Raw genomic sequence first — 12,624 nt, forward strand, 5'->3', positions numbered from 1 at the left:
TCCTTCTTATGAACACTAATTTCTGGTAATACAGTAATAATATTAAAATAGCCCTTGACAAGAAAGTCAATGAAAAATATATCATTTTTCTCACTTTAGAAAATAGCATGATTTTTATACTAAAAATAAAAGTGAGAATTCAGTCTTCTGATAGTTCTAAGTTAATATAATAAAAACTTCCTTAAGAAATATAGGACACATCTTCCAGATAATGGAAACCAAATTAAATGAACAACTACAAATAATACAAACAACACATTTATTTAGAAAAATAAACTGAAAATGCTGTTTGCTTGTCTGGTACATTTTCCCATGAAGCATAGATAAATGGTTATAAAAAACTGTTATATGTCAAATACAAATTACAAGTGACTTTAATTAAGTAAGAGAACAAATAGATGTTCAACAGAAAGGTTTAGTGTGCAGTTCACTGTACTAGACTTCTTGGCTGTGAATGATATAAAATGATATTCATTAAAATTTTTTTTAACTTTTTCATTCATTTGTCCACACTGATTTTTTCATTAATATTCTTTAGATTTAAAAACAAAAATCTGAGACAGTTACATTTCTTTAGATAACTGAATTTTATAGGAGAAAGAGAAACCAATGTCTTGAGAATTCTCAAGATTTTCTTTTTTGGACTCCTGCAAGAAACAACTTGCTCTGGTCTCAAAACTCATAGGCCCATCTGTGCAAATAAACAACATACATCATTACCCTGAATGGAAGGGACAGTGCAAATATTCGGGTGCATGGAGAAGCGATCAGTAAGAACTGACCTCCCCTCTCTCTTAACCAATGTGGGGTGAAGATCAAATGTGGAAACTCTGCAAGCAATTGGTAACAATGCTGTTATTCCATTATGGCTTTGAGGGTGTATACAAGATGGCAAACATCCTCTTTTCTGCAAACAGCAACCTTCTGTTCTAACACCTTGCAATGCCGCAGTGTTCCTGCTTGTTCAGTTCTATTTTTGTCTACGTATTTTGAAATGATGAGTAATTTTGACACAAGATACCTTCTATCTCTGTCCATTTACCTTCCAAAATGATAAATCAATTTGCAATTTTCTAGATTAATTGTTGCATTTTAAACTTGAGGGGCTCATAGTCAGGAATATTTTATTTCCATGGTAAAATGAGTTTTGTTTGGTTTTTATTTATTCATTGGCTTTTTACTTAGTCCTTTTCATCTATATATTTTATCTTCTTGGTAATTTGTGAGTGAAGAGATTTAAGGCTGTGGTTTTTCCCCAGGGCTCTGCTCACAGATGTCAGACTAGAGGCAGATGATTTTATGTGATTCTACAGTGATCATTTGTGCTCCAAAGTTGGGGAATTTGCTCCTCTGGGATGATCAGATTCCTGGTTACTTTACAATTAGTTCGGGCCTCAAGAAGTCATAATGATGAATCTGCAGTGAGAAAAATGAATCGACATGCCTCCAAATAAAGGTATTCCTTCCAACCTGAAGGAGCTGTCAGAAGAAAACAAAAGATAAATGGTCAGTTTAAAGTATAAGCATAATATTAAAAATTACATTAAGATTAGTGCAAATTAGGCAATCATTTGTAAATGATGTATATAATTTTAAACTATTTAAGTTATCAAGTATTTATTTAAAATATCTAAACACATTTTAAATATTCCATGTAAATCTCTTATGTAAAAGCTTTATTTTATAATTTAGTCAGATCCAGGTGCACTATGGCACATGTGTAATCACAGAAAGTCCAAAGGCTGAAGTAAGAAGATCACAAGTTCAAGACCAGGCTCAGTTCTTAGTAAGGCCTGTCTCAAAATAAAATATAAAAAGGGGTTAGTATGCAGTTCAGTAATAAAACCCCTGAAGGATTCTGTCCCCATAACTAAGAAGAGGAAGAAGGGGAAGGGAAAAAGTAAGGGGAAGGGGAAGAAGTAGGGGGAGAGGGATGGGGAGAGGAGGGGAGGGGAGGGGGAGGGAGAAGGGGAAGAGGAGGAGGAGGAGGAAGAGAAGGGGAATAAGAAATCAAAATTTAGCAGAATGTTTACAATTAAAAGCTCTCTTATCACTAACAATGTTTAGAACTTCAGATAAATTTATTCACTTATAAAGGTATAAAGTTCTAACATATTTCTCAAATTCACAGATGATAAACTTTTCATATATAGCACCATCAAAAAGTAATTTAAGAAATATTTTCCATTGAAATGGAGACTTCATTTAAAATAACATACCCATGTTTATTGCAGTATAGTTCACAGTAGCCGGAATGTGGAAACAACCAACCTATATGACTAACTACAGATGGAGGGATAAAGAAAATACAGTATATATATATATACATACATATATATATGTATGTATGTATGTGTGTATATATATAGTATATACATATCACAAACAACGCACACACAACCCAAGGGCTTGAAAGTAGTAGAAGAGGAATTATTAGGGACTAGAGATGAGAGAGAAGAGAGTGGAAAATTAGTGGGCAAACATGGTCAATACATAATATATGCATGTATGGAGTTATAATGGTGAATCTGATTAATTTGTATAATTAATATCAGTTAATAATTATAATAGAAACAGTTTGCAATGTAAGAATAATGCAATCTTTCATTGCCTTAATAATATGTTTAAATATATTGTCAAGATTGCCAAAAAGACAGCCTTTTCCATCATGGAGCTGAGAACTAACCCTCCTTTTCTTCATAAATGTTCACAATACTTTTAAATTAGCATTTTGAGATCATTCATATCCACACTTCTAATTAATGAATAATATGGGGAAAAACATAGGGAAATGAAACTATCTGTAGTTCTGACAATGCCCCTCAACAGTAAGCATGTTTACCACCACTTAATGTGGAATTGTTTATCATCTTCTGTGATGTAACAGAGAATACTTATAATTTCTTACATTTGATGCACAAAACTTTAAAAATAAACTTCGTATATTGATTAATTAATTATTTTAAAGCTAAGATAGAGTAGTGCTTTTAAGAGTATTTTTGTTACTTGACAATCCTTCTGAGAACCCCTTACTTTTGCCCTTTCCTTTGAGTAAACAAACTCCACAGAGCATGTTGCTTTCTCCAGTAAAGACACACACAGACAAGAGAGTAATGAGTTCTGTTTCTGTGAGAAGTACTTTAGTTACCATTCTGTTATACTGATATTTTTATTGTTATCCTACTACCACACTTGGTATGAAATCATTTAAATAAATAACCAAAAAGGAAAAACAGAAAGAATAACCTCTTCCAACTTCAAGATTCAAACTAGAAAAATCACAAAACACAATAAATCAAGGCATGTTTAAGGCTTACTCTAGCTCAACACTGATGGTATTCTAAGGAAGACCCTGAAGTAGTAGACAAACTTTCATTATGGAGTACCGGAACAAGATTCAAGAGTGAGTCTGTACAGAGGAGTGGAGAAGCCTGGCTTGAGCATTGCAGCTGCCAGTACCATTTGTGTGTCATCTGAGCATTTAAACTTCCAAGTATTAAAGGAAACCAGCACTGAAACTGTTACAAATTAATAAAAATCAGTCCTACAATAATATTTAGATTTATTATTTAATGAAAACAGTATGAAAAATATACTGATATATATATATACATAATCATATATTTTATATATATATATATATATATATAGAGAGAGAGAGAGAGAGAGAGAGAGAGAGAGAGACAGAGAGAGAGAGAGAGAGAGAGAGAGACAAAGAAAGAGAGGTGGGTCCATAATTCATGCATTCTGAAAAAAATTAAATGTGCTAATTATATTTTCATGACTATAATTTAGGAGTCTTTAGCACCCTTTATACTTATTTAATACAGTTTAGTAAAATTGTTAAATCAACATGTCATTTGTTTATTTATTCATTTAAAAATATTTGTCACCTATTGCATGCCAGATACTGATCTAGAAACCATGGATACAAGAAAGTGACCTTCTGCCTTCCAAAGAGGTTACTATCTGAAGGTAAGAAGACATGCAAACATTCATGGTAAATGTAATACATTGTGCTATAAGTAAATTTTAAATAAAGAACAAACATCAGAGTAATAAGCCTATGTAAAGCATTTGAATTGAGACTTGAGGGATGGGTTGGGGTTTGCAAAAATAAACTGCTACTAGTTTTGAAATAAGAATATATCAAGCAGAAGCAAGGCAGGACTTGGTATCTTCAATATTGTGCAGCACAAATTTAAGAGAGAAAAGACTGAAGTTTATAGAGGTTAACGGAGGCCAGGGTGTCATTAATATGCCAATCATAACAGGAAATACTGAATTCTGATGATTGAGAGTGCTGGGGGAAATGTGGGAAGTATGATGGAAGGAGAGGAAGGACACATGACAGGGCTTTTATGTAAAGAAGTGATGAAGATGCCAGTTTAAAGCAATAACTATTGCAGTTACAAGACTTTCTTAAGGACAAGTTGAAGATGGTAGTGCATTTTCTCTTAATAACTTGCCTACTCAAGATAAGAGTAAACATTTATTATAAGGAGTTCCCAGTTCCACCATGTTTTTAGGCACCTCATGGAAGTAGATATTTGCTTCTTGGCTGTCAGTGATCACACATGGATAGGAGAAAATAAAATCATCTGTTTCTGCTGATTGGATCATAAGATTGGGAATTATAGAAATATATTTAAGCCTTACTGAATTTTGAAGGTTTATTACAGGTATTAACACCTATCACTGGGTAGTACCAGATGTCACATTCAACCCATTAGTCAGGCTCAGATATCTTTCCCACTAATGAAAATCCCCAAATAACTTTTCATGTATAATTTTTTAATTTAATAGTTTTATGAACTTTCATTATTGTATGTTTTAAATTATAAACATTTAAATAATCACTTTTTGGGGATTTGTGTACCTCAAATATGAAGTCACAAAAACAGCATTAGCATTCTAGATTTTAAATAAGTTTATTCATCATGAACATAATGAAAAATAAATTACCTGCACCAGGGTCTCATATGAACGAAAATGAACTGAAGTACCCAACATGGAAATGCTTTCTGACCCATTCTTTAGATCAATGGGTTAATTGCTGCATTCTCTTCATAAAAGTACTGCTTAAAAGCAATTAAGATTTTCTTCACATTTTGAATGGACTAGGTCAAAATTTTCAAGCACATTAAGGGTCACCTTTTGTAATTTCTTGTAGATTTTGCTAGATCCAAAGGTGATATGAAAAATCTGAATAATGCTAGATAATTTAAGACTGGGAGTCAGTAAATGTCAAGTTAATTAATTTATAAAAGTAGCATTGTAAGTGACTGAGAGCATTTCTGAGCAGTAAATGCAGCATAATTTTAAAATGTCAAAGACAGCAAGAAATACTAGGAGTGAGCTGAAAATAATGCAAAAAATGTTTATCTAAACAAAAATGTGTCATAATTCTATATTTCTGCATACCTTGGCATAGTTTTTATAATTCTATTATAACCTATGTTTATATGTTTGAATTATATAAATTTGTTTATGAATTATGTTATAATATATATTAAAATAAATAAATATTATATATGCATGAATGATTTTAAATATCTTTCTCTGTGAGGCAAGATGTTATATGTCTATTGCATTATAAAATAATAACAATGAAGAGACCAAAATCATTTTTAAAAAAACTTTTATTTTCTATAATATTTTGTTTGTTTATTGTGGTGCCAGATCAAACTCAGGGCCTCACACATGCTAGGCCAATGCTCTATCACTGAGTTACATCCCAGCCCAGTCAGAACTGTTAAACTAACAGCAAAGTTTTCACATAAAAATGAATAGAATGCCTACTATAAGCTAGGAATTGTACCAAGTACATAAAACATAATGGTTAAAAAATGGATTTCTAGTGATTATAAATACTGAACTACATACTTCATTCATGTTTTCTATTAACCTATGAAAAAGTATCAATGAATAGCTACTTTCCCCAATCCACCCCACAACCCATTTCATTTGACCCTGTAAATTCAGAGATCAATGCTAGTGACATAAATGGCGTGGCTCAAAAACACTAAAATATTTATGACCTGATCCTTTATCAAACAAGTGTGTCAAACCTGGGTTTAATTTATTAGGAGCCAGACGCAGTGGCAAACATCTGTAATCCCAGAGTCTCTGTAGACTGAGGCAGGAGGATCTCAAGTTCAAAGTCAGTCTCAGCAACTCAGCAAGGCACTTAGCAACTCGGCAAGACCCTGTCTCTAATTAAAATATAACTTAAAGTACTTGTACCAGAAAGAAGCTGGAATAACAATCAAATTATTTTCAAATTATCTACTAGGAAGGAACAAACAGAAATGTATGAAACAGGAAATGATACAGCTAAAATTTGATCAAAAAATAATTCTAATAAAAAAAAAGCAAGAACATAAAAATTAATATTAATGGAAAGAGAGCTATCAAAATAATCCTACAGATGCTAAAAATATATTAAGGTAGTATTACAATTGTATACAACACATGTGACAGCTTACATAGTATGGTCTACATTAGAGAAGGATCCAGTTGCTGCTGAGAAGAAAGTGTATTCCATCATTGATGGATGAAATATTCTATATGTGCCTGTTAAGTCTAAATTATCAATTGTATTTTTTACTTCTATCGCTTCTTAATTTAGTTTTTGTTTGAAAGATCTATCCAGTGGTGACAGTGGCAAGTTAGTTTACCAATATTATTGTGTCATGGTCTATTTGATTCTTGAAATTGAGAGGGGTTTGTTTGATACACAGATGGTCCATTTGGGGCATAAACATTTATGATTGTTATGTCCTGTTGATATATAATTCCCTTAAGCAGTATGAAATGAACTTCTTTGTCCCTTCAGATTAACTTTGCTTTAAAGTCCACTTTATCTGCTATGAGGATAGAAACCCCTGCTTATTTACACAATACATGTGAGTGATATGTTTTTTCCCATCCTTTCACCATCAGTCTGTGGATATCATTGCCTATGAGGTGAGTCTCTTGGAGACAGCATATTGTTGGGTCTTGGTTTTTAATCCAATCTGTGCCTGGGTCTTTTGATTGATGAATTTTGGCCATTAATGGTCAAGGTTATTATTGAGATATAATTTGTATTTCCTGTCATTTGGATTTATTTCTTGCTTTTAATTTGAATTAGTTTCTCCTTTGATTGACTATTCCTTTAGTGTAGTTCCTTTCTTTTCTGGTTTTCACTTTTTGTTCTTTTTCATTTCAACTTCATAGAATATGTTATTGAGAATATTCGATAGTGTAGGTTTTCTAGTTGCAAATTCTTTTAACTTTTGTTTATTATGGAAGGTTTTTATTTCTTCTTCAAATCTGAAGCTTAATATTGCTGGATATAAGATTCTTGGTTAGCATCCATTCTCTTTCAGAGCTTGGTATATGTTACTCCAGGACTTCCTAGATTTGAAAGTTTGAGTTGAAAAACCAGCTGAAATAAAGAATTAGTTCTCCCTATACATAATCTGATATTTTCCTCTAAAAGCCTTTAAAATGCTATCCTTACTCTGTACGTTAAGCATTTTCATTATAATGTACCTAACTGTGGATCTGTTGTAATTTTGTACATTTGGGATCCTGTAAGTCTCTTGTATTTTATTTTCCATTTCATTCTTTAGGTTTGGGAAATTTTCTGATATTGTTTCATTGTAAAGATTGTGCATTCCTTTGGTTTGTATCTCTGCACCTTCATCTATCCCAATAAATCTTAAATTTGGTCTTTTCATGTTATGCCATAGTTCTTGGAAGTTTCATTCATGGTTTCATAACACCTCTCCAAGGTCAAATCTATTTTTAAGATTATATATCTTATCTTCATTGTTATTTGGTTATATTTTGATATGTATACTTTGAAAACATTTTCTCCAATTTTGTACAATCTTCACTCTGTTCATTGTTTCCTAGATATTCTAACATGTAACAATTTACAAATTTGAATGCTTTTTTAAATTATATTTTGTAAGTTTTATTGCTGATATTGAAGACTACTACTGAATCTCCAAATATTTTTATATCTAGGTAATTTCTTTCTCTTTCTTAGTTCGTAAAAGGGCTTTGTTGATTTTTTATTACTTAGATAAATAATTATACTATTTATAATTATTGAAAAATTTAACTGTCCTTTTCAGAATTTATGAATTTTGCAGGGAACTTTGCAGAGGAGGTTGCGCAACACACCGCCTGGTTTTGGAGCGATCTGCCAGGGCTTCGGCGGCTGCCAGAGAAAGAGTGGGGCAGCGAGTTGTTTGGACTCAGCAACCACCTGAGCAATGGGGAGGGGGCTGTCCAGAGGAGGTGGAGGTACACAGTGAGTGGCTTGGTCTCCAAGCGCCCACACAGAACACCGGGTTACTGCCTGGAAGAAGAGACGAGCGACGGGTCACTGGGGCTTGGAACATATGTACAAGGCTCCAAGTGACTGCTCAGAGGGCGGGTCGCATAGCCAGGCAATTAGGTGCATAGCACGGTCTGGTCCAGGGACCTAGACCTTTTCTTGAGTGAACTACACAGAGACAAGCTGAGGGGCGGAGCAAAGGTTACAGGACTGCGGGCAGCTTCTCTAAGAAGGGACAACCTAAGGAGACTCATCTATGAAGGGAGAGGCTCCCAGGCCCAGGAGGTAGGTCCGGGCCCCTGGGAAGGCTGCCCTGCCCAGGCGGCAAGACACCCCTCCCCTCGCTGGAACAGTGAACTCGGAAAGCGGGGAACTTTGCAGAGGAGGCCGAGCAGCACACAGCTTGGTTTTTTGGAGCAATCTGCCGGGTCTCCAGGGGCTGCCAGAGAAAGAGTTGGGCGGCGAGCTATTTGGACTCAGCAACTGCCTGAACAACGGGGAGGGGGCTGTCCTGAGGAGGTGGAGGTGCGCAGGGAGTGGCTTGGTCTCCAAGCGCCCACACAGAACACCGGGTGGCTGCCTGGAGGAAGAGACGAGTGACGGGTCACTGGGGCTTGGAGCATATGTACGAGGCTCCAAGTGACTGCTCAGAGGAGGGGTCACATAGCCAGGAGATTAGGTGCAAAGCACGGTCCGAGCCGGGGATCTAAGCACCTTTTCTTGAAAGAGCTACACAGAGACAAGCTGAGGGGTGGAGCGAAGGTTCCAGGACTGTGGGCAGCTTCTCTGAGGAGGGGCTACCTAAGGAGACTCGTCTGTGAAGGGCAGGGCGCCCAGGCCCAGGAGGTAGGTCCAGGCCCCTGGAAACGTTGCCTGGGAAGGCTGCCCTGCCCAGGTGGTAGGTGTGGACTGAGGGGAACCTCTAGGAGGGGAACTGACTAGCAAGACCTCCCCACCAGGTGAGTCTTCCCCGCTGGGTGAGGTTTTCCCACAAGGACGGTAAAACCAGAGACACAGGCCCAAACAGGCATTGCCTCAGCCTGCAGTCTAGTTCCCCTTTGGATGACCATTGGTCAACAAGTAGAGGCACCTCTGCCCTCTAGCAGGGAATATACCCCACCTGAAGACCACCACCCCTAGAGAGACAGCTATCTAGGGGAACACCGCAGTATCAACTTCCTCTAAGACTTCAGGCTACTGAAGGTGAGAGGGGATACACTAGCAATCTTCAGGGACATTATAAGTCAATAGAGGAAATCTGCAACATCTCTGCAGTCCACTGACACCTGAATGACATGAGAAAACAAGGGAAGAAAATGCCTCAAACAAATCTGGATGTTATATCAATAAAATCCAATGACAGCATGGCAGAAGAAATGTCAGAAAGGGAGTTCAGAATGTACATAATCAACATGATAAGGGAAGCAAACGATGAAATGAAAGAACAAATGCAGGCATTGAATGAACGCACCAATAGACAGTTAAAAGAGCAAATACAGGAAGCAAAAGACCATTTCAATAAAGAGTTAGAGATATTGAAAAAAAACCAAACAGAAATCCTTGAAATGAAGGAAACAATAAACCAAATTAAGAACTCCATAGAAAGCACAACCAATAGGATAGAACACCTGGAAGACAGAACCTCAGATATTGAAGACAAAATATTTAACCTCGAAAACAAAGTCGAACAAACAGAGAAGATGGTAAGAAATCATGAACAGAATCTCCAAGAACTATGGGATATCATGAAAAGGCCAAATCTGAGAATTATTGGGATTGAGGAAGGCTCAGAGAAACAAACCAAAGGAATGAACAACCTATTCAATGAGATAATTTCAGATAATTTCCCAAATCTGAAGAATGAAATGGAAAATCAAGTTCAAGAGGCTTATAGGACTCCAAATACAACAGACCCACACCAAGGCACATTATAATGAAAATACCTAACATACAAAATAAAGACAGAATCTTAAAGGCTGTGAGAGAAAAGAACCAAATTACATTCAGGGGGAAACCAATACGGATATCAGCAGATTTTTCAATCCAGACCTTAAAAGCTAGAAGGGCCTGGAATAACATTTTTCAAGCCCTAAAAGAAAATGGATGCCAACCAAGAATCTTACACCCAGCAAAACTTATCTTCAGATTTGACAATGAAATAAAATCCTTCCATGATAAACAAAAGCTAAAAGAATATACAAAAAGAAAGCCAGCATTACAGAACATTCTCAGCAAAATATTCCATGAAGAAGATATGAAAAACAAAGAAGCAAATCAGCAAAGGGAGGAGATATCCTAAAGGAAATCTCAAATAAAGAGGAACGAAGTCGTGTCAAAAATAAGCAAATAAATGAATAAAATGAGTCAAATGACCGGGAATACAAATCGTATCTCAATAATAACCCTGAATATTAATGGCCTGAATTCATCAATCAAAAGACATAGACTGGCAGATTGGATAAAAAAGAAAGATCCAACAATATGTTGCCTGCAAGAGACTCATCTCTTAGAAAGAGATACCCAAAGACTAAAGGTGAAAGGATGGGGAAAAATTTACCATGCACATGGACCCAGCAAAAAAGCTGGGGTATCCATCCTCATTTCAGATAAAGTGAACATCAAGCCAAAGTTAATCAGAAGGGATAAAGAAGGACATTTCATAATGCTTAAGGGAACCATAAATCAGCAAGACATAACAATCATAAATATCTATGCCCCAAACAGTGGCTCACCCATGTATGTCAAACAAATCCTTCTCAATCTCAGAAACCAAATAGACCACAATACAATAATAGTAGGTGATTTTAACACACCTCTCTCACCACTGGACAGATCTTCCAAACAAAAATTGAACAAAGAAACCATAGATCTCAATAACACAATCAATAATTTAGACTTAACAGACATTTATAGAATATACCATCCAACCAAGAGTGAATACACTTCTCAGCAGCACATGGATCCTTCTCTAAAATAGACCATATATTATGCCACAAAGCTAATGTTAGCAAATACAAGAAGATAGAGACACTTCCTTGTATTTTATCAGATCACAATGGATTGAAACTAGAAATAAATGAAAGAGTAAAAAACAGAAATTACTCCAACACCTGGAGATTAAACAATATGCTATTATATGAGGAATGGATAACAGAAGATATTAGGAAGGAAATTAAAAAATTCTTAGAGGTAAATGAGAACAAAGAAACATCATATCAAAATCTCTGGGACACTATGAAAGCGGTACTTAGAGGAAAATTTATTTCATGGAGCGCATTCAATAAAAGAAGTAAAACTCAACAAATAAACAACCTAACACTACAGCTCAAAGCCCTAGAAAAAGAAGAACAGACCAACACCAAAAGTAGTAGAAGACAGGAAATAGTTAAACTCAGAGCTGAAATCAATGAAATTGACAAAATAAATAGTTGGTTCTTCGAAAAAATAAACAAAATTGATAAACCTTTAGCCACACTAACAAAGAGAAGACGAGAGAAAACCCAAATCACCAAAATTCGGAATGAACAAGGAAATATCACAACAGACACGATTGAAATACAAAACATAATTAGAAACTATTTTGAGAATCTATATTCCAACAAAATGGAAAATTTCGAAGATATCAACAAGTTTCTAGAGACCTATGAATTGCCTAAACTAAACGAGGAGGACATACACAATTTAAATAGACCAATTTCAAGTAATGAAATAGAAGAAGTCATCAAAAGTCTACCAACAAAGAAAAGTCCAGGACCTGATGCTTTCTCAGTCAAGTTCTACAAAACCTTTAAAGAAGAGCTCATTCCAATACTCTTCAAAGTATTCCATGAAATAGAAGAGGAGGGAAACCTCCCAAACTCATTCTACGAAGCCAATATCACCCTGATACCTAAACCAGACAGAGACACATCGAGGAAAGAAAATTTCAGACCAATATCCTTAATGAACATAGATGCAAAAATTCTCAACAAAATTTTAGCAAATCACATACAAAAACATATGAAAAAGATAGTGCACCATGATCAAGTGGGTTTCATCCCAGGGATGCAAGGTTGGTTCAACATCAGGAATCAATAAATGTAATTCACCATATCAATAGACTTAAAGTCAAGAATCACATGATTATTTCAATAGATGCAGAAAAAGCATTTGATAAAATACAGCACCCCTTCATGCTCAAAACACTAGAAAAAATAGGGATAGTGGGAACATTCCTTAACATTGTAAAGGCCATCTATGCTAAGCCCATGGCTAATATCATTCTTAATGGTGAAAAACTGAAAGCATTC

General features: G+C 35.4%; 1 protein-coding gene across 1 annotated transcript in view; it reads right to left on the reverse strand.

The window, feature by feature from the left end:
- Positions 1–248: 248 nt before the first annotated feature.
- Prr16 (proline rich 16) overlaps positions 249–12,624 on the reverse strand; it is a 287,956-nt gene continuing 275,580 nt past the window's right edge. Inside the window, exon 3 of the transcript XR_007109198.1 lies at positions 249–1,479. The gene's annotated coding sequence lies outside the window, so the exon portion shown is untranslated. The remainder of the gene's footprint in view (positions 1,480–12,624) is intronic.

This window comes from Sciurus carolinensis, chromosome 6, assembly GCF_902686445.1.
Source record: "Sciurus carolinensis chromosome 6, mSciCar1.2, whole genome shotgun sequence".
In the NCBI taxonomy this organism is placed as follows: domain Eukaryota; kingdom Metazoa; phylum Chordata; class Mammalia; order Rodentia; family Sciuridae; genus Sciurus; species Sciurus carolinensis.